At 40.3% G+C, this 25,743-nt stretch overlaps 1 protein-coding gene across 7 annotated transcripts in view; it reads left to right on the top strand.

The window, feature by feature from the left end:
* Nucleotides 1–10,730: 10,730 nt before the first annotated feature.
* The window catches only part of FOCAD (focadhesin), a 347,741-nt gene continuing 332,728 nt past the window's right edge, over nt 10,731–25,743 (top strand). For all 7 annotated transcript variants that reach the window (XR_012127690.1, XR_012127692.1, XR_012127691.1 and 4 more), the window contains exon 1: nt 10,731–10,847. The gene's annotated coding sequence lies outside the window, so the exon portion shown is untranslated. The remainder of the gene's footprint in view (nt 10,848–25,743) is intronic.

Genomic DNA, 25,743 nt, shown 5'->3' with positions numbered 1-25,743 from the left:
TAACAAGTTTTTCTTAATACTTCTTCAATGTTCCTAAGATATGTATTTCAATTGGCCAAAACTCCCCCAATATTTTTGCATATTCTCATGAGGAAAATAGGAAATTGATTTAAATTTGAGGTCATTGATATTAGGAAAATTTGGTGATTGTTTCCTGCATTGTTCTCTGAAGCTACAAATAATCACATTTACATAAATGTAAGAATCTGCCAGTTGGTGATTCCTTTTCATCTTCTCAGGGATGTGCCTGGACCCCATTGTAGAATTTGTTTTTCTTTCTTTGTCCATCCTATCTAGTCACTGAAAACATGCTTATGTGAAGTGGACATGTCCTATGTCTAAAAATCGTTCACTCATTCATTTGAGATTGAAGTTGTGTTACATAATTCTCATGATAGGCATTTAAGGTTAAAGGAGTCTAAAGATTTACTAACCCAGAAGGAAGAGACGAGGTGTGTGCTAAGCATGTGCTATATAATTTTATAACTGAGAATTTAATTTGTAATAGAAAAAGTACCCAATAAATGGCTCATCTCCTGTGTTCTAACCCCATCTAACATTACTCCCACCCTTTTGGCCGCTTCCCTGACAACGGAGTCTTTCATTCTAATTCCACAGTGCAAGTCTGAGGAACATCCCTGAGAGGACAAAAAGGAATCACCAGGGAAACCACTACAAAAATTCTGAGCATCTGTTAGGTGCTTTACAACTGACAGCTGAAGACCTTTTGCACACGGGCACTGTTGTGATAGGGAGGATTGCTTCGGGGTCTGGCTGTAGCAAGATTACATGTGGAAAACCTTGGACTTCCAAAGAATAAAGATATCTTAAAAAGAACCCCTAAAACAACAGCAACAAAATCAAACAAAAACTAGACTACCCATCTTCCTAATAAAGAAAGGATCCTTTCTTCATTATGTTTATCAAAGAGATCATTCTGATGTAGGTAGTAGTGGGCCAAATTGTTCATTTTTTTGCTGTTGCATATAGATGTCACTAGAAAAGGTTTAAGTATGTTTAGACAGGGAAGAGGGAGTGAATCTTTTTCTTCTGTTACTATTCCTGGGAGAGCCAAGTCTCTAATAATTCCTGAGTGAAATATGACTTAATTATGTATTTTCTGTAAATAAATGCATGTCTTTGTTTAATACAGTAGAGAAGAAAGCCATTTTTATTTGCATTTCTTTTTAGTATTTTTTGGAATAAAGTGTTAAATTGTAATGGCAAAGTTCTCTTTGTTTTCGTCTATTTGAGAGTTCACTAATACTTACAACATTTAATCAGAGTGGGGAAAAAATGACCCCAGAATTATCTGATCTTTAATGACTTCATTTTAACAACTAAATACACAAGGGAAGCAAGATGAAGGACATCTTCTTAACCCATCTGATGGAAATGTGAATCAAGAGAAAATATTTCATAAACATTTATTCATATAAGCAAAGTTGCGTTATCTGCCAGTATTATTATGTTGTGCAAGAAAATATCCCTGGTGATAAGCAGTTACTATCAGCTAGCTATTGTTTTCATATATCTATTTTTATGTTCTGATATAAAGCAACATCTATATTTCAAAAAATACAGGGGGAGGAAAAGCAGAGAAATTAGGATAGGCTATAAAGGTTGTAAAAATCCTGACTGGTGTGATTACAGGGTATGATGGCCACTGAATAGATCCATTAGTCATAATTGAAGCTGTCAGGAGCCACTTCAGTGGCTGTCTCTGAGGAGGTCACCTTCCACATGTGAGATGGCCTATGCTGAGGATTAGCCCTGTCACGAGGTTGAATCCTGACTCATCCGGACAAGCCTTGATTTTTTTTCTTTTTACTTAATAGGAATGAAGTAGCAGGGCTCAAAGTGGCTTAATGTTTCTCAGCCGAACTGAAACACAAGGTGTAAGTAATGACGATCACACTGGATACACTTTATTGTCTGTTTGTCCTATTCCCAGGCTATGCTGGGTAGTCTCTGTTTTCCTTTCTAGAGCCCCTCTCATTGTCTCCACCAGGCTGGGCCGACCTCTATGGACTACATCAAAAGGGATTCCTTGCCTCCCACTTCCATTTGAACTCAGCCGATAGGAAGTCTTGTTGCAGACTTGAGGATGAAAAACAGAGACTTTTTATTTCCCTGCTCTTGGGGATTTAATTCCCTGGTGAATCCTTCTTGGGTCTAGTGTTACACCAAGGACCACAGCAGGGCCAGGATAGGGACAGGCATGAGGCCCGAGGGGTGCAAAATTTAGAGAAGCAGTCACTCCTAAGGTTGTGAAAGGGCAGGGCTGACACCTGAGGGATGGGGGGTGCTCCTTAAATTTTGATGACTAATTCCCTACATTAACCCTTCCTTTGTTTGGGATGGCTTGAGAGGATTTTGTTCCTTATAATCAAAGTAGCCCAGAAAAAAATAGCAAAGGGAGCAGAAGCCTGAGAAGTAGCTGGAGAATACCTAGTTGTTCTAAATGGATTCTGGATTCCAGGGCCCAGAAACATCATATCCTGATTATGGGGACCAGCCATAGGGGCCTGAGTAGCGGCAAAGGCGAGTTGCAGAGGCACAGTTGTAGTGGTGGGGCTGGGACCAACTATGGGCTCACTGGCAGCTGGGGGCAGGTGGGGTGAGGGTGGGGACCCTGGCTGTCAGAGTGTACCACCTTGGCTTCTGGGTCTTACCATGGGCACATGGCAGTGGAGGCTGGTGATGGCACTGGGCTGGGGAAGGCATGTGTCTAGCTAGAGAGGCTAGTTGCACGTGAGCACAGTGTGCAAACAGTAACAGAAGACAGAGCCTGATCTGGTCCCATAGGCAGCTGGTTCCACAGTGACCCTGGCCATTAGTGCACTCTCCAATGGCTGCATAGTCTCCTCCAGGGTGTGTGCACTGAAATGGAGCCTGGTAACAGGCATCTGGCCAGTGGCATGCAAGTGCACACCTGGAGGGGCTAGCCCTGAGTGTATACAACAGTGGTGGGGTTCAGCCTCAGTGGCTGGGCTGGTGTGTTGCATTCCCACAGCCACAGAGGTGTGAAATGGCTACAGGCAGGACTGGGGTTGCAGAAGGAAACAGGGAGGGACTAGGGGACGAATGAGAGCTGCTGAAATCTGCAGGGCTCCAAGGCTGCTGTGCTGACTGCTGTTGGTTTCTTCAGTGGCAAAATCTCCTGAGTTTGTCTGCAAAGCAGGTCACTTTGAACTGGAATTTCTCCAGTTGTGTGGCTGCTACTGATAACCTCTGCTTTTCTTCTTTGTTCTTAGCCATTTCTGTATGTCTAGGATGTGTTGGCGTCAGTTAGGTGAAACTGAAGTTTGCCCCTTCCCCAAAAGATTGGGGAAGCTGGTTTCTCACCCTGCTCTTCCTTTCCTTGTGAGGAGAATTCTTTCTAGTTAGGCCATTCTCTCTTGGCCCTGAGTAATTTCAGTTCAGCGGATGGGATGATGCAGGCAAAGTTAAGCTGTTTTTCCCTCTTTTCTTGTGCACTTATTCTATGGTTTTTTGTTCTCCTATGTTACTGAAGATTCTTAAATGGACTCTAGAGCTCTCCTAGAGCTGTTTTTGTTTATGGATAGCTAATAGTTCATCTTTGCTGGGGTACAGCCGCTGGGGTCTCCTACTTTGCTATTTTGGTGATGTCATTCTCCTTTTATGTCATGCTTTTAAAGTGGAGTATGGATTATTTTATTATCAAATTAGATGGCAAAGAGTGAATTTACTTCCCAATGATACTATACCTGTGCTAAAAGATTACAATGTATGTTGACATTCCCAGATTTAGCACAATATTCCCAACATAGAAAAACAATGGTAAGAAAAATATGGTAATTTAAGATGCAATATCTCATCACAGTAGAATTTCTTCACAGAAATAAAATGAAAAGCTGAAACCAAAGTAAGTTTCTGAGTGAATCACTCGTTCATTAAGCAAGGAAAGCTGATTACTGCTGGTGGGTTAATTAAATCATGTTTTATTACAGCAGTTAAAGAAATGTTTCTGGAGAAAATAAATTTAAGACTATTAGCCTTTTAGTGAAAACAATTGCTTGAAGAATTGAGAACACTGGGAGCAATATCAATAGCCAATTAAAAAAAAAGTAGATGATTTTGAGTGGTTTTCCTTGGCTATTGATGAATTGACAGATATTCCTAAAACTTTTCAATTGTTGTTTATTTAAGGAGTCAATGCTGAGTTTCAGGTGATAAAAAAATCAGCCTCTGTGAATTGACTGTGGAAAACTATAGGAAATTATATTTTCAAAGAAGTTGAGAAAACTTTAATTCTGTACAATATGAAGTGGAATCTGCTAAGATGTATTACAACTAATGGTGACAAAAATATATGTGTAACAGGAAAGGCTTGGTTGAGCAAATTTATAAAGCTTGTGAAAATGTAGGTACTTAAAGCCTGTAGTTAATCATTGTGCTGTTTATCAATAGGTAATTTGCAGAAAGTGTTTGGATTTATTGTGCCTTTGAACCAGTAGTCTATACAGTGAATTTCATTTACTCTGGTGGACTTTCTGATCATGAGTTTGATGAACATTTGTCAAAAATAAAAGTGATATATCCTGACTTGCCCTACCACACAGTAGTTCAATGGCTTAGCATTAGTAAAGTTTTATTGTCATTTTTGGACTCAGGCCTGAGACTGACATTTTCAAAATGAGAACTTTCCTCAATCACTTTTACAGAACATACTTTGAAAATTAACTATTGCTGCAGAGTTAATCATGTTTCTCAATATAAAATTACAAGCTGATAGTATTTATATACAAAAACTATACTGAAGTAAAGTCATTTTAACAACTAATGCAGTTTAATTCATGAGTAATCTCAAACTGCTTAATACACAGCCTGTGCTATCAAAATTTTAAAAAGAAGCAAGATCTCCATTCCCAGAAAAAAACATATTTTCTAAGCTCAATTTGCAGCTTCAACAGCAATGCAAGTGGAAAGGAAATTTCCATATTTCAAAATCATTAAATTTTGCAATTGAGGCTCTACCCCAACTGAAAGTGATTAATTTGCAATATAATGACATGGTAAATAGCAAATATCAGGAGATGAGTCAAATAGAATTCTGCAAATTACTTCCAAGTGGTAAGTTCAATTAAAATTGTACCCTTATAGGTTGATATCAGTATTTGGCCATATCTATCTGTGTGAAAAGATACTTCCAAAGGTGAAATGTATAACTTCTCATTATTCATAAGCATTATGAGATGAACATTTGCAACTGATTTTGATAATAGGGAATACTAACTTTAACCCCAGTTAAATGAACTATTATCCCCTAACAAAGAATTCCATTCTTCTCAGAGTAGACCTGTATTATTATAAATGGTTATACTCAATTATTACAATTTTGATTTTGTTGATAAGTATTTTGTGGAGATTTGTTTTCTTTCTTGTTTTTTAAGTTTCTATACTTCTTCTATGTTGCCTCTTGGCTCACAAACCGAAATTATCTACTTTCTGGCTCATTACAGAAAAAAATTTGCTGACCTCTGGTTTAGATCAATCATGTTCCATCCCCTAGGGCTGGGAACATTGCTGAGTCAAATAAAAATTAGGATTGTTTTAACATGGAAATTCCATTGAAATAATGTATTTTGATACTAGTAAGGATCTGATAGTGTCTTATGAAGTAAGAAAAATGATTTGTTTCATTAGTGGAAGTACATGGCCACATCATCCCCATTGCCCCAGATGACGCTGAGCAAACCACTAGGCATGTGAATGAGTCCATCCCAGACCAGTCAACCGTCCAGCTGACTGCAAACCTATTAGTAGATCAGGATAGATGAGCAAAGTCAGTCTAGATCAGAACTACCTAGGCAACACACAGGAACCTGAGAATGAATAAATAATTGTAATTTTAAGCCACTAAGTTCTGGGGCAGTTTGTTATATAACAAAAGCTAATTGTTACAGGTGATCAAAGGTATATGTGCCAGATATCTTCTTTTTGCTCTTCACAGGGCCCCAGAAGGCTAATCTATATGTCCTGCATCATTGACTTCCTTTGCTTCAGAAGATCAGAAAGTGAGAGGAGAATGAGGGTGGTCAAGGTATTAATTCCTGGGCTCTCTTCCTATTGGGAAACTGTGGACTGTCTGTGTTCTTTGAACAAAGGTCACAATTTCTGTCAGGTAGTCTATATGTACATGTTTGGTACATAGTACCTTCTCCAAGTTTGATAACCACTCCTTCCCTTTCCTTCCCCTTCTTCTCCTTCCCCTTGTCCCTTTAGGCTCAGGAGTGATTTTGGGGGCCCCAATATCGCTGAGTCTCCCTTGTGATCTCTTTACTCCCTGCCCATACCTTTGATAGTCCCTTATTGAACTCTCCCCCAGTTTTTCTAATGGGATTGTCTTATCTGTTTTCTGCTGGGACCCTAACTGATGAAGTAGGCCTTATCCAGAAGGTAACATCTCACCAGACTTGAAGGATCCAATGGAATGAGTCTTGAAGATATAAGGAGGAAATGCCAAAATCCTGTGGTAGCAAGGAGGCAGGGTGATTGGAGCGTAGAGAGCTGGAAAGAAGTGTTGAAGGCAAGGTCAAAGACACAGCAGGCTGTGTGTGTGTGTGTGTGTGTGTGTGTGTGTGTGTGTGTGTGTGTGTGTGTGTGTGTGTGTGTGTGTGTGTGTGTGTGTGTGTGATGTAGGTGTGTGGTGCAGGGAGGCAAATCATGTATGGCTTTGTTGTCCTTTGTAAGGACTTTGGCTTCTACTCTGAAAGAAATGGGGAGCCACTGGAGCTATCTATAACTAATTAAATCTTATGAGATTACAGGTCTATTATGTGGTGACAGTGGAGCTCTGCGCCTTAGTTCTGAATTTCTCTTCCCAGTCTCATGCCTGCTGATGAATGCATGGGCGTGTTGAGCTAGCCCAGCATGCTTGGGCCTGAGTTCAAGGCTTTGTACTGCTCCTGATGCTGTGGGTGACATGACCTTCCTGTACAGTACAGGATTCAGACTACAGTGCCTTTTTTTGTTAGCATATTCTTTTCAGTTCCATTAATGATTTGGGAGTGGACACATTTTTCTTACTCTCTTTCTTTTTTTGTTGTTGTTAAAGTCAATAGGCCCTTCTATACTGACTTCAAAAAGTGTACTTATCTAAAGGGTCTGGTACAATAGAGAACTAACTGCTTAACTCCTTCAGGGAAATAATGCAAGGAATTTAACAGAGAAGTGCTGTCTGCCAGCTTACCTCTTAAACATTGTGGTTAGTCTTGAATGTTTAAAAGGCAAAAAGTTCATTGGAATATATGATCTAAGCCTATCCGGAAAATAATACACAGATTTGAAGGGTGTTTTAATTCTTCACTTGAAATTTCTATTTGTGCTGGGTCTTCTGGTACTAAGTCTAAATCACCCTCTGCAGGTTACACGAATGAAGTTGATTCTCTTCTTTTGTCCCCATGAGGGTCCACCCTCTTGTTGCTGTTCTTAAAAATTCTCTGCAGGCTGACCTCAGTAAACCAGTTGTGTATAGCTCCAAACATGCACATCAGACCAGGGTGTGCCCTGCTCAGTCAAGCTGACCTTTCCTAGGTCTTACCTCAATCAAAGTGTAGCTACTTACAGTAGCTGTATTCCCTCAGGCCCCATTCTTTGCTTTCAGCTTAGAAGGAAACCAAGCTACTTAGCTAATCTGATTAATTAAGCAGGCAAGGGCCTTTTCCTCTTGGCCGATGACACAGCTGGCTTATCAGAGCCAGTTCTAATCTTTGAGGTGTAACCTTGACCCTGATTTCTTTCTAAAGAAAGTTATTGTTATTAAAAAAAAATGTTCTATCCCTGTACATGAAATGGGCTGTTCTAGTGGATATGAAGGAGAAGAGGACTGGATTTCATCCCTCTGGAATCTTAATTTCCCTCTCTGCAAATTGATGGGTTAATCTAAATCAGTGAAACATCAAGAAACTTTGAGAACCAACATAGGACTTCAATGTCATTAAAATAAACTCCCAACAACTATAACCTCTTAATTATCATTTATTACAAGAGAGAACATTTTTTTTTTGAGAGGGCATCTCTCATATTTATTGATCAAATGGTTGTTAACAACAATAAAATTCTGCATAGGGGACTCAATGCACAATCATTAATCAACCCCAAGCCTAATTCTCAACAGTCTCCAATCTTCTTGAAGCATAACGAACAAGTTCTTACATGTTGAACAAATTTTTACATATTGAAGTTCTTACATGGTGAGCAGTGCAAGGGCAGTCATCACAGAAACTTTCGGTTTTGATCACGCATTATGAACTATAAACAATCAGGTCAAATATGAATATTCGTTTGATTTTTATACTTTATTTATATGTGAATCCCACATTTCTCCCTTATTATTATTATTATTATTATTATTATTATTTTTAATAAAATGCTGAAGTGGTAGGTAGATGCAAGATAAAGGTAGAAAACATAGTTTAGTGCTGTAAGAGGGCAAATGTAGATGATCAGGTGTGTGCCTATAGACTAAGTATTAATCCAAGCTAGACAAGGGCAACAAAACATCCACGGATGCAGAAGATTTCAAAGAGAGAACATTTTAACATAAAAAAATCAAAGCACAAACTCAGAAAGAGATAGCCTTGAATTGAATAAATTTGTTTATGTGAAAACAATACACTGTCCTTATATTTATTTATTTATTTTTTCCTTTCAGCATTTGTCAGTGAAAACTTCATCATGGACTGACAGCTTCTGTAATCCTTTCTGGCTGTCAAAGTCTATACCTCTAGTCTTATCCAAATAAATCTGGTGGCTGCTGAATTGGCCTCCAGGAAGAGCTGATCCCTTGAGGTTCTGGATTGTGTCTTTCTTCTTGATAGCTCTCTTGTCTAGCCAGTGCCTGGTATAGCAAGAGATTAAATAAATTAAAAGGTGAAATGGTCCCTGAACTACAGTCATGTGTGGAAGACATCCCAGAAGCAGAGTGGGTATATGCTAGAAGGGGGTGAGCACCTGTATTTGCAGTAAAGCTCAAGATTTGCAGCAAGCAGTCAAAAGTCCTAGACTCTAGGTTTAACAGCTTAAGTTTCTAAATTCTGCCCCAAATGTGAATCTATTGTAAGCACCAAAAGTGAAATCACAGAAAAATCATCACTATTTAAGGGAACATTTCCCCATGCACTCCTAAAACCAGCCTTTTTGTAACAGAGGCAGTAAATTTATTTACTGAGAGCCACAGTATCTGGATTCAAATACTGGCATTGCCACTAGCTAGGTGCATGTCCTGTCAAGATTCTTCACCCTCTGTGCCCAAGGTTCCTTTTTATAAAATGTGGGTAATAACTGTATCTGTCTCCTAAAGTTGTTCTGTGGATTAAGTGAGTTGATATTCTTAGAACAGTGCTGTTAATATAGTTGTGTTCAATTATAACTGACTAAATGAGTCTCAAGAAATATGGGAATAGAAGAAAAAATTTAAAAGGCATTAAAATGGTCCTAAAAGAAGTGCCAGTGCATTTGAAATTATTAAGACTGAAGGGGGATATCATCCAAGTCCATAAAATCAAGAAGGCAATTATAAACCTTATAAAACTCCTTTCTCCCAAAGGATAACTGAGATTGAATATATAAGTAGGTTCAAAATTAATTTAGATAAATTCTTACAGAATGAATGCATAATAGTTTATTGAAAGAACTAAAATGGTCTATAGTATATAATTACTTTTCTGAAGTGGAGTATAGGGAACCAAATCCTTCCTACAAATGAGAAGTAGAACTTCTTGTCAGCACATTAAATGACTTCGGAAACACAGAAAATATAACAATGCCAATGCCTCACAGCAGAGCTATTAAATCAGACTTTTTAAAGATGGGATCCAGGCACTGGTATTTTTTTTAAAAAAGCTCCCCAGATACTTCTAAAGGTGCACGAAGGTTTAGAAACTGCTGAGTAAATCAGGTTCTTTAAAACAACTTTTCTGAACTCTTCCATCTTGCATGTATTTTCACTTTGTCATCCACAACCAGAATTCCATTCTTCCATAAACTTCTTTTCTCATTTTTCCCCCTGCTGCTTCTTTTAGCTTCTCTTCCATTGTACCAGGTATCTTATAGCCTTCCAGTGAAAATGTGTGTTCATGCACGGGTGGAAACTCGAAAAGTATTTGACAAAAATAAATATATAACAATAACAATTAGATGCGTCAGTTCTCCCCAGATTAAATCATCAGAAATGCCTGGTCTAGAACGACCTGTATGACTGACTCTCCAACAGGTGGACGTGCCAGCGCAGCACTCAGAGCCGCAGTGCTCTGTGTTGGCCAAGTGAAGTAAAGATACAAAGGAACAGCTACGCGTGGCAAGTATGCAGTCTGCATTAAAATTTCTGAGTGTTTAATGTTATCGGTAATTTTTTTCCCGGGTAACAAAATATCGAAATATCAGGAAGCTGCTCTGCATTGCCAAAAGCTGCATTGGGACAAGCTGCAAAGAGGACTACCGGGCATGCTGCAGTGGCATCTCCAAGCAGGTCTCTTGAATCTGCTTTCCCTGGGGCTAACTCTCCACTGCGGCGCAGCCCGGCAGGCTGCACCTGCGCGCGCCGCCGTTCCTGTCCCCGAGCTGCCGCGGAGCCGCGCCTGCCGCCTACGCCGCCCTCCAGCCGCAGTGCGTTGCCGCGGCCCTGTTCGCGCGGCTCTGGGCTGGGACGCGCGTGCGCGCGAGCCGGGGAGGGCGGGCCGAAGCTGGAGGAGGTGGGACAGACCCTCGCGTTCTGCAGTCCATTGGCTCTCCCCCCGTAGTCCTCGCCCCCAGGCTTTCGAGGCGGTGGGGCGGGCCACGTCAGGCAGCCTGCGCGGGGCCGAGCTTGTGGCAGAAGGGAGGTAAGCGGTGCGGGGTTGCAGGCGGCGGGCTGTGGGCCGCTGTCTCCTGCACAGAAGCCCCCGGGGCGCACTCGCCCGTGACCTGTCTCAGGTTGCGTGGAGGGAGGGCCGATTAGGCCCTGCGGGCCTGGGGCTGTGCAGGGAGACGGGGCAATGGAGCATGTGGCTGCAGGGCCGCGTCTGGGCGTGGGGCGGCCGGGAAGGGTTCAGATCTTGCTGTTTGCTCTCGTACTGTCCTGTCAGGGTTTTGAACTCCGGAAGGACCAGGCCTTCTGCGTTAGAAGTCTCGGGTTTGCCTGGGCGGGTAGCTCCGGTGGGGCTCAGCGGGAAACTGACTCGGAAACTGATCCGTGCGAGCCTTGCATACTTAACCTGCAGCAGGTTGCAGTCATCCCACTTTCTCCGACCGGTTCCCTAATGGAGAGCAGTGCGTGGGATTCCGGCTGTCCTGCCTGGCCCTGGGTGACTGTCCTCCTCATTCCCAGTGTCTCACTCAGATCCTGTCCACTTTAATGCAAAGGTTTATGGGTGAGCAGGGCCTGTTTTCAGACCTCCTGGTTCTTTCTGTCTCTGCCCTCACTTGAGGGAATTACCTGAAGAAGTTTAAATACACACACACACACACACACACACACACACACACACGTATGTATTTATATTTATATTTTTATATATGAATGTATGCTTGGAAATGTCTGCAGCAGCTATGCAGATTTGCAGAGACTTGCAGTTGTGTGGCATCTCTTCCCCATCAGTTTTCATCCCAGCTGTGGCATCGTGATTCTTCAGTGTAGTTCCTGAATTTGGAGCTTCTAATGTTAATGAAGTCATTCCTTCAAGTATGCAACCATTCATTCATCCATTCAACAAACTTTTTTGATGGATTCCTTGAAGATCAGAATCTTAGGCCAGAAACTAAATGGGCATTCCTTGCCATTTTTCCCAGTTTATCTGCCAGTTTTGTCTAGATTTGAGATGGAATTTCCAACTGATGGTTCAATTTCAGGTACCAGATTTAGATGCAAAAGCTTACAATCCTATATCATAATGTAGAGCTCTTCTGGGACCTCTGTTTTCCTTACTTTCACCTCTGGTAAACCTTAGACCAGGAAAGCCCTGAGGCCTGATCTTGCTAATTGTACGGCTAAACACTGTAGGTCTCAGGTGCCTATCTATAAAGTGAGGGGATGGGATTAGAAGTATGGTGTAATTTTGAGATGATCAAGGAGAGGTGGGGCAAATGGCATGTTTACTGAACTGTGTTAACGATTGGGGAAGTGATCTTTTTAAAAACACTGGATGTATATTATGATTATATGTTTTAATCTTTCTGAATCTGCCCATAGTCACTTTTTGACTAGCAAACAAGTGCGTGTTTACAATTTTTATTCACATTCAATTCCTGCATACAAAGGACTATGACTCATCTAAATTTGGAAATGTAATAATCAGGAGCTTTTTACTGTTATGTTTAAAGCTATGATACAAAAACAATTGAATAAGAATGCAATTTTTCAAAGCATCTTGACTTGCTTTGGTAGATTGGTGGTAGCTAAAACCACTGCCTGCTTATTTGCTTACTTGTTTAACGTTAGATAGTTATCACTTGGCCGTTGTCTATTAATATCATGTCTTTGTTAACGTTTATTTTATCAATCTAAAGTTTACTGGATTTTAATTGATTGCTACCTTCAGTTGAGAATTGATAACCAACAGGTACATAAATCGTCAATTTAAGAATAGACATGCCCATAGAGATGTAACAGTAGTTTTTTGTTGATTGATGGTGCTTGTAAGTAAATTATTTAACCTTCCTGCAGGTGTGAAATGACTTCTGAAATAGTTCTTCTGAGCCATAATATTCATAGCCTTGTGACATTGTTTGGATATTGTCCACAAACCATTAGGTGAATTAAGTTGTATCACTATTAGGGGTTTGGAAAATTTAAGAAAATATAACTTTTCAAATTTTGCTTTTGCTAGATCTTCTAGTACTAGAAATGGATCAGATCAAGATGGGAAGATTGAGGAGAAATGCAAGAGTTGAGGGGAAAAAATCCAAGTAGTTTTCTAGTTTAAAACTTGAGGGGAAAAGACCCACAATGAAAAATACAATTATATTTGGAAGAAATGTATGGTAATAATAATGTCAGGATTATTGATGGGTCTATATCAAATCTTGATTTTTTTAATTGAAGTATAATTGACATAAAATATCCTGTTTCAGGTGTACATTATAATGGTTTGATATTTATATACATTGCCAAAATGATGCCCACATAAGTAATTAATATGTCACCATATAGAGTTATTATGCTATTGACTATATTCCTTATACTGTACATTATATCCCTATGACTTGTTTATTTTGTAACTGAAGTTTGTAACCTTCATCTGTTTCACCTGCCCCGAATCTTGCCCCTTCTGGTAATAGTTTCCAATATCTATGAGTCTGTTTCTGTTTTGTTGTTTTGTTTTGTTTTTTAGATTCCACATATAAGTGAAGTCATGTTATTTGCCTTTCTCTGACTTATTTTACTTAACATAATAACCTCTGGGTCCATCCATGTCCCAAATGGCAATAGTTCATTTTTTATGGCTAAGTAATATTCCACTGTGTGTATATTCATATATGTATATAGACAACCTCTTCTTTATCCATTTACCTATATTGATGAGCATCTTAGGCTGCTAAGTTGCTTGTTGATAAGAACTTAGGTTGCTTCTATATCTTGGCTATTGTAAGTAATACTGCAATGAAGCAAAACTTGATATTAATCTTTCTTGGTTTGTAACAATGAGCTCAATTTATCTAAAAAAGGAAACCTAAGCTGATTATTTAAACTTTGATCAATTGGGCAATATATGTTTCTTTAGGAGATGTGAAATCAATATTGTATATTTTAAAAAAAAGTGCTACAGACCTAGAGATGGTGAGTAGTATAATAAAATATGGTATAGTTACCTAAGTATAGTACAAATCTATGACTCATAATTAATGATAAGTTGGATGGAGGTTTTGTATACTATTTTCATAGGAAACAAGATTTGCCAAGTTAATAGGACAAGGCATACATGTCAGTTTTTTTCCCTTTTAATTATTTGAAACAAGCTCAAGCAGTGTGAAACAGTACATTTATTTTCAAACAATAGACTGAACATTGTCATAAATTGAGAATAATTTTTATAAATTGGATCCCCCAGGTACCTCTGGCCTCATAATTTTTCAACCTGCTCCAAGTCACATTGGAAGTAATAAAATTGCATTTGTGTTTTTAATTTTGTTAATTTATATTGGCTTTTATCCAATTTGCCTGAGTTTTAGTTTTATATATATTGAAGACATTTCAAAAGCTTTGATGTTTAAATACTGTACAGTTTTTCATTGTTCATGATGGTAAAACATTCTCTAGGCCTGAGGAAGTTGAGAATCCAAAATGCAGAGTTTGTTATTATTATTTATATAAAGATTTGTATTTTCACTTGTATGGGGTCCAATGAAGCATTCTACCCAAGCTTCTAAACTGCAGATTTCTGTTCTTTCCAGAGTATTAGAATATATCTTTTAATCTCTTCCTGGTCAGATAAGTGACTGCTTGCTAATTTGGCTGATAAACATGTTGAACGAACGTAACTGTGAATGTTGTAACTGTAGTTTTGTTATGAGGTTTTCTGGCTGCTAGGGTGTACCTTTCCCTTCTCTCTTGATAAACTCTTTGTTGGCTTAGCTGCTTTCAGAATTTCAGTTTTTCTCTGTTGTTGAATAGGTTGGTTTATGTAATCAAACCTTTAGGTTTTAGTATATATTATTAGGACATAAACATGGAGGGAATGGAGAAAACTTTTTTAGTTTGAATTGTTGAAATATTTCAGTAAATGAAATTTGTGGAGAGTCACAGATATTAAAGGTATTATATATTTTTTCATTCAGTAATGCCAGAGCACCTGCTGTGGTCTCATGTCCCTAGTTTTTCTTCAGTCAACTTACAGTATTGCATGGAAGTCACAGACAAGGCCACAATATAATGAGATAAATGTTAGAATTAGATGTATGCCTAGAGTACTGTAAGAGATAGGGGAAAACTGTGTGTGAGAATTTAGAAGATTCAGAGAAGGCTTTCTGAATTCTACACTTTAACTGACTTTTGAAGTCAAGTAGAAATTGGTGAGATTGGAGGATAAGGCATTCCCGGCACAAGAAAGAATTAAGGCCAAAAAGCAGGCTAGAGACAAGCATAGACTCTATGTACATTAAGGAGAGAATAGAGAGATGAAGTTTAAAAAGTAAATAAAGGCCAAATAATCAAAGTCCCTCTTCCCCACCATGTTAAAAGATTTTGAATTTATCCTTAAGGGGGTAGTGATCCTTGGGTAGGAACTTTTAAGTGGAGGGAAGGTAAGATTAGTTTGATGTGGCAATGTGAAGAATGAATTGTAGTGCAGCAAGGTCCATTTGTCAAGGCAACATATGATAGAACTTCCAACTAAGCAGTGGGGCTTGAGAGAATAGGATGGATTCAAGATATATTAAGATGGTGAAGTTGGTGTCCTGTTTAAAGTTGGTGTCCAGGATGAGGAAAAGGTGGAGTCAAGAATGCCTCCTGGGTTTGACTTCCCAAGGTCACACATGAGGATTACCAGATGTTTAGGGGAATAAGACAGTTTTTTTTATTTTTTATTTTTTTATTTTTTTTATTTTGAGAGGGCATCTCTCATATTTATTGATCAAATGGTTGTTAACAACAATAAAATTCAGTATAGGGGGGTCAATGCTCAATGTACAATCATTAATCCATCTCAAGCCTAATTCTCGTCAGTCTCCAATCTTCTGAAGCATAACGAACAAGTTCTTACATGGTGAACGAATTCTTACAGAGTGAATAAATTCTTACATGGTGAACAGTACAAGGGCATTCATCACAGAAACTTTCGGTTTTGATCATGCAATATGACCTATAAACCATCAGGTCAAATATGAATATTCATTTGATTTTTGTACTTGATTTATATGTTGATCCCACATTTCTCCTATTATTATTATTATTTTTATTTTTAATAAAATGCTGAAGTGGTAGGTAGATGCAAGATAAAGGTAGAAAACATAGTTTAGTGCTGTAAGAAGGCAAATATAGATGATCAGATGATCAGGTGTGTGCCTATGGACTAAGTATTAATCCAGGCTAGACAAGGGCAGCAAGACATCCACGGATGCAGAAGATTTCTCTCAAAGCAGGGGGGGTGAGGTTCTGAGCCTCACCTCTGTTGATCCCAAAATTCTCACCTGATGGCCCCCCTGCGACTGTGCCTGTCTTAGGTTGTTCCTCCCTTGAGGAATCTTACCCGTCTCTGGCTAACCAGTCATCTTCCGGGGCCATACAGGGAAATGTAAAGTTGGTAAGTGAGAGAGAAGCCATATTGTTTGCAAAGGTTAGCTTTTTACTTCTTTGCAGATTTATGCCCTGTGGCTTCTATGCCCAGCACTTGTCTCGAGGTATCTTTACCACCTGGAGGAATTATGATACTTGGTAAATTCGATATGAGGCACGAATTCTATTTAAGGTTTGTAATTAGGAAGGAAGAAGAAAAGCTATAGATGTAGCATATGAAGGAAACTTGGGAGGATTGATTATTTCTTTGACATATCTTCTTGTATAGTACCTTAAGTATGTATAGGTTTTAAACTACTAACTAATTTGCACACACATATTAACATAATAGGAATACGGTGACATAAACAAAGCAAATCTATAATTACCAGCCATCTCCAGTGAAGCCAAGAAAACCATTTAGGCACCCTAGGCATTTGTGAAAATTTATCTATGATATGATGGATATTTTCCAACTGTACTTGAACCATCAGACAAATTAAAGCAGCCCATTTCTGGGATCTGTTCACATCCCATATGTTCTTTTAACCATAGATAGTCTATAGTCATGAGATTTTGGGGTGCTACAACTTGCACCCCTCCCAACTCCTGGTTGAGTTCCAACAGTACAGATCCAGTCAAATTCGTTGTCTCACTGTATGCACATGCCAGCCTAGACATCTCCCTCCTCCTTCTTATGGCAAGTCCAGGAGACGGTGGGCTGGATGCAGCCACAACCGCAGCATCGTCCGGATCCCTGTGGAGGCTTTTTGATGATCATCCCCCGGCACGAGTCCTCCAGAGAGTGCTGATGCCGGAAGCTCCTCCTCATATCGTATCTTAGTTCATTTTCTGGGTATCCAAGCTAGGCCTTGATCTTCTGCGTAGAAACAAACAGACCCTTTGCCCACACTTTGACATGCCCTCTATACCACTGTGCAGAACTCATTGGAGGTCAGCACACAGTAACTGCTTTTTTTTTTTTTTTTTTTTAATTAAGAGAAAGGAATATTATCAGAAAAGAGTACCTCCATAGCTGATCATCTGACACCCTTTAAGTGATCAACATTAAGGATATTTAAAGCATGCGTTGATCTTTGATTTACCAATAGTTTTATCCTGTTAAGGAGTAATCCCCCTTTTCTTTCTTTCTTTCTTTTTTTTTTTAAATTTTTAATCTACACTTACCTGAAGAATACTATGTTTACTATGCTCTCCCCTATATCAGGTCCCCCCTAACAACCACATTACGGTTACTGTCCATCAGCTTAGCAAAATGTGGTAGAGTCACTACTTGTCCTCTCTGTGTTGTGCAGCCCACCCTCCCCTTGCTCCCTCCCCCCCATGCATGCTAATCTTAATACCCCCCTTCTTCTTCCCCCCCCTTATCCCTCCCTGCCCACCCATCCTCCCCAGTTCCTTTCCCTTTGGTACCTGTTAGTCCATTTTTGGGTTCTGTAATTCTGCTGCTGTTTTGTTCCTTGAGTTTTTCCTTTGTTCCTATACTCCTCAGATGAGTGAAATCATTTGGTATTTCTCTTTCTCCGCTTGGCTTATTTCACTGAGCATAATACTCTCCAGCTCCATCCATGTTGCTGCAAATGGTTGGATTTTTCCACTTCTTATGGCTGAGTAGTATTCCATTGTGTATATGTACCACATCTTCTTTATCCATTCATCTACAGATGGACATTTAGGTTGCTTCCAATTCTTGGCTATTGTAAATAGTGCTGCGATAAACATAGGAGTGCATCTGTCTTTCTCAAACTTGATTGCTGCGTTCTTAGGGTAAATTCCTAGGAGTGGAATTCCTGGGTCAAATGGTAGGTCTGTTTTGAGCATTTTGAGGAACCTCCATACTGCTTTCCACAATGGTTGAACTAATTTACATTCCCACCAGCAGTGTAGGAGGGTTCCCCTTTCTCCACAGCCTCGCCAACATTTGTTGTTGTTTGTCTTTTGGATGGCAGCTATCCTTACTGGTGTGAGGTGATACCTCATTGTAGTTTTAATTTGCATTTCTCTGATAATTAGCGATGTGGAGCATCTTTTCATGTGTCTCTTGGCCATCTGTATTTCTTTTTTGGAGAACTGTCTGTTCAGTTCCTCTGCCCATTTTTTAATTGGGTTATTTGTTTTTTGTTTGTTGAGGCGTGTGAGCTCTTTATATATTCTGGACTCAAGCCTTTATCGGATCTGTCATTTTCAAATATATTCTCCCATACTGTAGGGTTCCTTTTTGTTCTATTGATGGTGTCTTTCGCTGTACAGAAGCTTTTCATCTTAATGTAGTCCCACTTGCTCATTTTTGCTGTTGTTTTCCTTGCCCGGGGAGATATGTTCAAGAAGAGATCACTCATGTTTATGTCTAAGAGGTTTTTGCCTATGTTTTTTTCCAAGAGTTTAATGGTTTCGTGACTTACATTCAGGTCTTTGATCCATTTTGAGTTTACCTTTGTATATGGGGTTAGACAATGGTCCAGTTTCATTCTCCTACATGTAGCTGTCCAGTTTTGCCAGCACCATCTGTTGAAGAGACTGTCATTTTGCCATTGTATGTCCATGGCTCCTTTATCAAATATTAATTGACCATATATGTTTGGGTTAATTTCTGGGGTCTCTAATCTGTTCCACTGGTCTGTGGCTCTGTTCTTGTGCCAGTACCAAATTGTCTTGATTACTATGGCTTTGTAGTAGAGCTTGAAGTTGGGGAGTGAGATCCCCCCTACTTTATTCTTCTTTTTCAGGATTGCTTTGGCTATTCGGGGTCTTTGGTGTTTCCATATGAATTTTTGAATTATTTGTTCCAATTCATTGAAGAATGTTGCTGGTAATTTGAGAGGGATTGCATCAAATTTGTATATTGCTTTTGGCAGGATGGCCATTTTGACGATATTAATTCTTCCTAGCCATGAGCATGGGATGAGTTTCCATTTATTAGTGTCCCCTTTAATTTCTCTTAAGAGTGACTTGTAGTTTTCAGAGTATAAGTCTTTCACTTCCTTGGTTAGGTTTATTCCTAGGTATTTTATTCTTTTTGATGCAATGGTGAATGGAATTGTTTTCCTGATTTCTCTTTCTATTGATTCGTTGTTAGTGTATAGGAAAGCTACAGATTTCTGTGTGTTGATTTTGTATCCTGCAACTTTGCTGTATTCCGATATCAGTTCTAGTAGTTTTGGAGTGGAGTCTTTAGGGTTTTTTATGTACAGTATCATATCATCTGCAAATAGTGACAGTTTAACTTCTTCTTTACCAATCTGGATTCCTTGTATTTCTTTGTTTTGTCTGATTGCCGTGGCTAGGACCTCCAGTACTATGTTAAATAACAGTGGGGAGAGTGGGCATCCCTGTCTGGTTCCCGATCTCAGTGGAAATGCTTTCAGCTTCTCGCTGTTCAGTATAATGCTGGCTGTGGGTTTATCATATATGGCCTTTATTATGTTGAGGTACTTGCCCTCTATTCCCATTTTGCTGAGAGTTTTTATCATGAATGGATGTTGAATTTTGTCAAATGCTTTTTCAGCATCTATGGAGATGATCATGTGGTTTTTGTCTTTCTTTTTGTTGATGTGGTGGATGGTGTTGATGGATTTTCGAATGTTGTACCATCCTTGCATCCCTGGGATGAACCCCACTTGGTCATGGTGTATGATCCTTTTGATATACTGTTGAATTCTGTTTGCTAATATTTTATTGAGTATTTTTGCATCTACATTCATCAGGGATATTGGTCTGTAATTTTCTTTTTTGGTGGGGTCTTTTCCTGGTTTTGGTATTAGGGTGATGTTGGCTTCATAGAATGAGTTTGGGAGTATTCCCTCTTCTTCTATTTTGTGGAACACTTTAAGGAGAATGGGTATTATGTCTTCTCTGTGTGTCTGATAAAATTCCGAGGTAAATCCGTCCGGCCCTGGGGTTTTGTTCTTGGGTAGTTTTTTGATTACTGTTTCAATTTCTTTGCTTGTAATTGGTTTGTTTAACTTTTGTGTTTCTTCCTTGGTCAGTCTTGGGAGGTTGTATTTTTCTAGGAAGTTGTCCATTTCTTCTAGGTTTTCCAGCTTGTTGGCATATAGGTTTTCATAGTAGTCTTTAATAATTCTTTGTATTTCTGTGGAGTCTGTCGTGATTTTTCCATTCTCATTTCTGATTATGTTGATTTGTGTTGACTCTCTTTTTCTCTTAATAAGTTGGGCTAGAGGCTTATCTATTTTGTTTATTTTCTCAAAGAACCAGCTCTTGGTTTCGTTGATTTTTGCTATTGTTTTATTCTTCTCAATTTTGTTTATTTCTTCTCTGATCTTTATTATGTCCCTCCTTCTGCTGACTTTAGGCCTCATTTGTTCTTCTTTTTCCAGTTTTAATAATTGTGATGTTAGACTATTCATTTGGGATTGTTCTTCCTTCTTCAAGTGTGCCTGGATTGCTATATACTTTCCTCTTAAGACTGCTTTCGCTGCATCCCACAGAAGTTGGGGCTTAGTGTTGTTGTTGTCATTTGTTTCTATATATTCCTTGATCTCTATTTTGATTTGTTCATTGATCCATTGATTATTTAGTAGCATGTTGTTAAGCCTCCATGTGTTTGTGAGCCTTTTTGTTTTCTTTGTAGAATTTATTTCTACTTTCATACCTTTGTGGTCTGAAAAATTGGTTGGTAGAATTTCAATATTGTGGAATTTACTGAGGCTCTTTTTGTGAGCTAGTATGTGGTCTATTCTGGAGAATGTTCCATGTGCACTTGAGAAGAATGTATATCCTGTTGCTTTTGGATGTAAAGTTCTATAGATGTCTATTAGGTCCATCTGTTCTAGTGTGTTGTTCAGTGCCTGTGTGTCTTTACTTATTTTCTACCCGGTGGATCTATCCTTTGGGGTGAGTGGTGTGTTGAAGTCTCCTACAATGAATGCATTGCAGTCTATTTCCCTCTTTAGTTCTGTTAGTATTTGCTTCACATATGCTGGTGCTCCTGTATTGGGTGCATATATATTTAGAATGGTTATATCCTCTTGTTGGACTAAGCCCTTTATCATTATGTAGTGGCCTTCTTTATCTCTTCTTACTTTCTTTGTTTTGAAGTCTATTTTGTCTGATATTAGTACTGCAACCCCTGCTTTCTTCTCACTGTTGTTTGCCTGAAATATGTTTTTCCATCCCTTGACTTTTAGTCTATGCTTATCTTTGGGTTTATGGTGAGTTTCTTGTAAGCAGCATATAGATGGGTCTTGCTTTTTTATCCATTCTATTACTCTATGTCTTTTGATTGGTGCATTAAGTCCATTTACATTTAGGGTGACTATTGAAAGATATGTACTTATTGCCATTGCAGGCTTTAGATTCGTGGTTACCAAAGGTTCAAGGTTAGCTTCTTTAGTATCTTACTGCCTAACTTAGCTCGCTTATTGAGCTGTTATATACACTGTCTGGAGAGTCTTTTCTTCTCTCCCTTCTTATTCCTCCTCCTCCATTCTTCATATGTTGTGTGTTTTGTTCTGTGCTCTTTTTAGGGGTGCTCCCATCTAGAGCAGTCCCTGTAGGATGCCCTGTAGAAGTGGTTTGTGGGAAGCAAATTCCCTCAGCTTTTGCTTGTCTGGGAATTGTTTGATCCCACCATCATATTTAAATGATAGTCATGCTGGATACAGTATCCTTGGTTCAAGGCCCTTCTGTTTCATTGCATTAAGTATATCATGCCATTCTCTTCTGGCCTGTAGGGTTTCTGTTGAGAAGTCTGATGTTAGCCTGATTGGTTTTCCTTTATAGGTGACCTTTTTCTCTCTAGCTGCCTTTAAAACTCTTTCCTTGTCCTTGATCCTTGCCATTTTAATTATTATGTGTCTTGGTGTTGTCCTCCTTGGATCCTTTCTGTTGGGGGTTCTGTATAATTCCATGGTCTGTTCGATTATTTCCTCCCCCAGTTTGGGGAAGTTTTCAGCAATTATTTCTTCAAAGACACTTTCTATCCCTTTTCCTCTTTCTTCCTCTTCTGGTATCCCTATAATACGAATGTTTTTCCTTTTGTATTGGTCACATATTTCTCTTAGTGTTGTTTCATTCCTGGAGATCCTTTTATCTCTCTCTATGTCAGCTTCTATACGTTCCTGTTCTCTGGCTTCTATTCCTTCAATGGCCTCTTGCATCTTATCCATTCTGCTTATAAATCCTTCCAGGGATTGTTTCACTTCTGTGATCTCTTTCCTGACATCTGTGATCTCCTTCCGGACTTCATCCCACTGCTCTTGCATTTTTCTCTGCATCTCATCCCATTGCTCTTGCATTTTTTTCTGCATCTCTGTCAGCATGTTCATGATTTTTATTTTGAATTCTTTTTCAGGAGGACTAGTTAGGTCTGTCTCCTTCTCAGGTGTTGTCTCTGTGATCTTTGTCTGCCTGTAGTTTTGCCTTTTCATGGTGATAGAGATAGTTTGCAGAGCTGGTACAAGTGACCGCTGGAAGAGCTTCCCTTCTTGTTGGTTTGTAGCCTTTTCCTGGGAGAATAGCGACCTCTAGTGGCTTGTGCTGGGCAGCTGTGCGCAGACAGGGCTTCTGCTTCCTGCCCAGTTGCTTTGGGGTTTATCTCCGCTGTTGCTGTGGGCTTGGCCTGGCTGGGGCTATTCCTCCAAAATGGTGGAGCCCCGTTGGAGGGGGAGCAGCCAGGAGATTATTTATCTCCGTAAGGGGCCTCTGTGCTCCCTGCTGCCCAGGGGGTTAGAGTGCCCAGAGATCCCCAGATTCCCTGCTTCTGGTCTAAGTGACCTGTCCTGCCCCTTTAAGATTTCCAAAAAGCACTCTCCAAACCAAAACAACAGCAGCATCAATGAGAGAGGGAACAGAAAGAAAGAGAAAAAAAAAAAGGAAGAAAAAGGAAAAAACAAGCGATTTTTTTTTTTTTTTTTGTCCTCAGGCACCCGCTCACTGGTCCTGCTGCCCTGTCTCCCTAGCACCAGGGTCCCTGTCCTTTCAAGGCTTCCAAAAAGCACCCACCCACCGGTCCCGCAGGGAAGGAACGCTCAATATTCTTTGTCCTCAGGCACTGGTCCCACGCACCCGCTCACCAGTCCCGCCGCCCTGCCTCCCTAGCACCGGGGTCCCTGTCCCTTCAAGGCTTCCAAAAAGCACTCGGCAAAAAGAGAGAAAAAAAAAGGGGAAAAATGCGCAATTTCTTCCGTCCTCAGTTGCTGGTCTCAGGCACCCACCCACCGGTCCCACAGGGAAAAATGCGGGATATTCTTTGTCCTCAGGTGCCGGTCCCAGGCACCCGCTCACCAGTCCCGCCGCCCTGCCTCCCTAGCACCGGGGTCCCTGTCCCTTTTAGGCTTCCAAAAAGCACTCGCAGAAAAGAGAAAAAAAAAAGGGGAAAAACGCGCGATTTCCTCTGCCCTCAAGTGCCGGTCTCAGGCACCCGCCCACCGGTCCCGCAGGGAAAAACAGGGGATATTCTTTGTCCTCAGGCGCCGGTCCCAGCCACCCGCTCACCAGTCCCGCTACCGTGCCTCCCTAGCACTGGGGTCCCCGTCCCTTCAAGGCTTCCAAAAAGCTCTCGCCAAAAAGAGAAAAAAAAAAAAAAGGGGAAAAACGCGCGACCTCCTCCGTCCTCAGGCACCGGTCTCAGGCACCTGCCCCCAGGTCTCGCAGGGAGAAACGCGGGATATTCTTTGTCCTCCGGCGCCGTTCCCAGGCACCTCCTCACCGGTCCCTGCCTCCCCAGCAACGGGGGCCCGTCCCTCTAAGGCTTCCAGAAAGCGCTCGCCAAAAAAAAAAAACCGCTCCGGTTTCTCTCCACCCGCCGGGAGCCAGGGGGAGGGGCGCTCGGGTCCCGCCGGGCCGGGGCTTGTATCTTACCCCCTTCACAAGGCGCTGGGTTCTTGCAGGTGTGGATGTGGTCTGGATGTTGTCCTGTGTCCTGTGGTCTCTATTTTAGGAAGATTTTTCTTTGTTATATTTTCATAGCTCTATGTGTTTTTGGGAGGAGATTTCCACTGCTCTACTCACGCCGCCATCTTGGCTCCGCCCCTATTATTTTTATTTTTAATAAAATGCTGAAGTGGTAGGTAGATGCAAGATAAAGGTAGAAAACATAGTTTAGTGCTGTAAGAAGGCAAATGTAGATGATCAGATGATCAGGTGTGTGCCTATGGACTAAGTATTAATCCAGGCTAGACAAGGGCAGCAAGACATCCACGGATGCAGAAGATTTCTCTCAAAGCAGGGGGGGTGAGGTTCTGAGCCTCACCTCTGTTGATCCCCAAATTCTCACCTGATGGCCCCCCTGCGACTGTGCCTGTCTTAGGTTGTTCCTCCCTTGAGGAATCTTACCCGTCTCTGGCTAACCAGTCATCTTCCGGGGCCATACAGGGAAATGTAAAGTTGGTAAGTGAGAGAGAAGCCATATTGTTTGCAAAGGTTAGCTTTTTACTTCTTTGCAGATTTATGCCCTGTGGCTTCTATGCCCAGCACTTGTCTCGAGGTATCTTTACCACCTGGAGGAATTATGATACTCGGTAAATTCGATATGAGGCACGAATTCTATTTAAGGTTTGTAATTAGGAAGGAAGAAGAAAAGCTATAGATGTAGCATATGAAGGAAACTTGGGAGGATTGATTATTTCTTTGACATATCTTCTTGTATAGTACCTTAAGTATGTATAGGTTTTAAACTACTAACTAATTTGCACACACATATTAACATAATAGGAATACGGTGACATAAACAAAGCAAATCTATAATTACCAGCCATCTCCAGTGAAGCCAAGAAAACCATTTAGGCACCCTAGGCATTTGTGAAAATTTATCTATGATATGATGGATATTTTCCAACTGTACTTGAACCATCAGACAAATTAAAGCAGCCCATTTCTGGGATCTGTTCACATCCCATATGTTCTTTTAACCATAGATAGTCTATAGTCATGAGATTTTGGGGTGCTACAACTTGCACCCCTCCCAACTCCTGGTTGAGTTCCAACAGTACAGATCCAGTCAAATTCGTTGTCTCACTGTATGCACATGCCAGCCTAGACATCTCCCTCCTCCTTCTTATGGCAAGTCCAGGAGACGGTGGGCTGGATGCAGCCACAACCGCAGCATCGTCCGGATCCCTGTGGAGGCTTTTTGATGATCATCCCCCGGCACGAGTCCTCCAGAGAGTGCTGATGCCGGAAGCTCCTCCTCATATCGTATCTTAGTTCATTTTCTGGGTATCCAAGCTAGGCCTTGATCTTCTGCGTAGAAACAAACAGACCCTTTGCCCACACTTTGACATGCCCTCTATACCACTGTGCAGAACTCATTGGAGGTCAGCACACAGTAACTGCTTTTTTTTTTTTTTTTTTTAATTAAGAGAAAGGAATATTATCAGAAAAGAGTACCTCCATAGCTGATCATCTGACACCCTTTAAGTGATCAACATTAAGGATATTTAAAGCATGCGTTGATCTTTGATTTACCAATAGTTTTATCCTGTTAAGGAGTAATCCCCCTTTTCTTTCTTTCTTTCTTTTTTTTTTTAAATTTTTAATCTACACTTACC

The sequence above is a fragment of the Manis javanica genome, chromosome 2 (assembly GCF_040802235.1).
Source record: "Manis javanica isolate MJ-LG chromosome 2, MJ_LKY, whole genome shotgun sequence".
Lineage (NCBI taxonomy): Eukaryota > Metazoa > Chordata > Mammalia > Pholidota > Manidae > Manis > Manis javanica.
The sequence above is the reverse complement of the archived record's forward strand: the minus strand, read 5'-3'. Positions and strand labels throughout refer to the sequence as shown.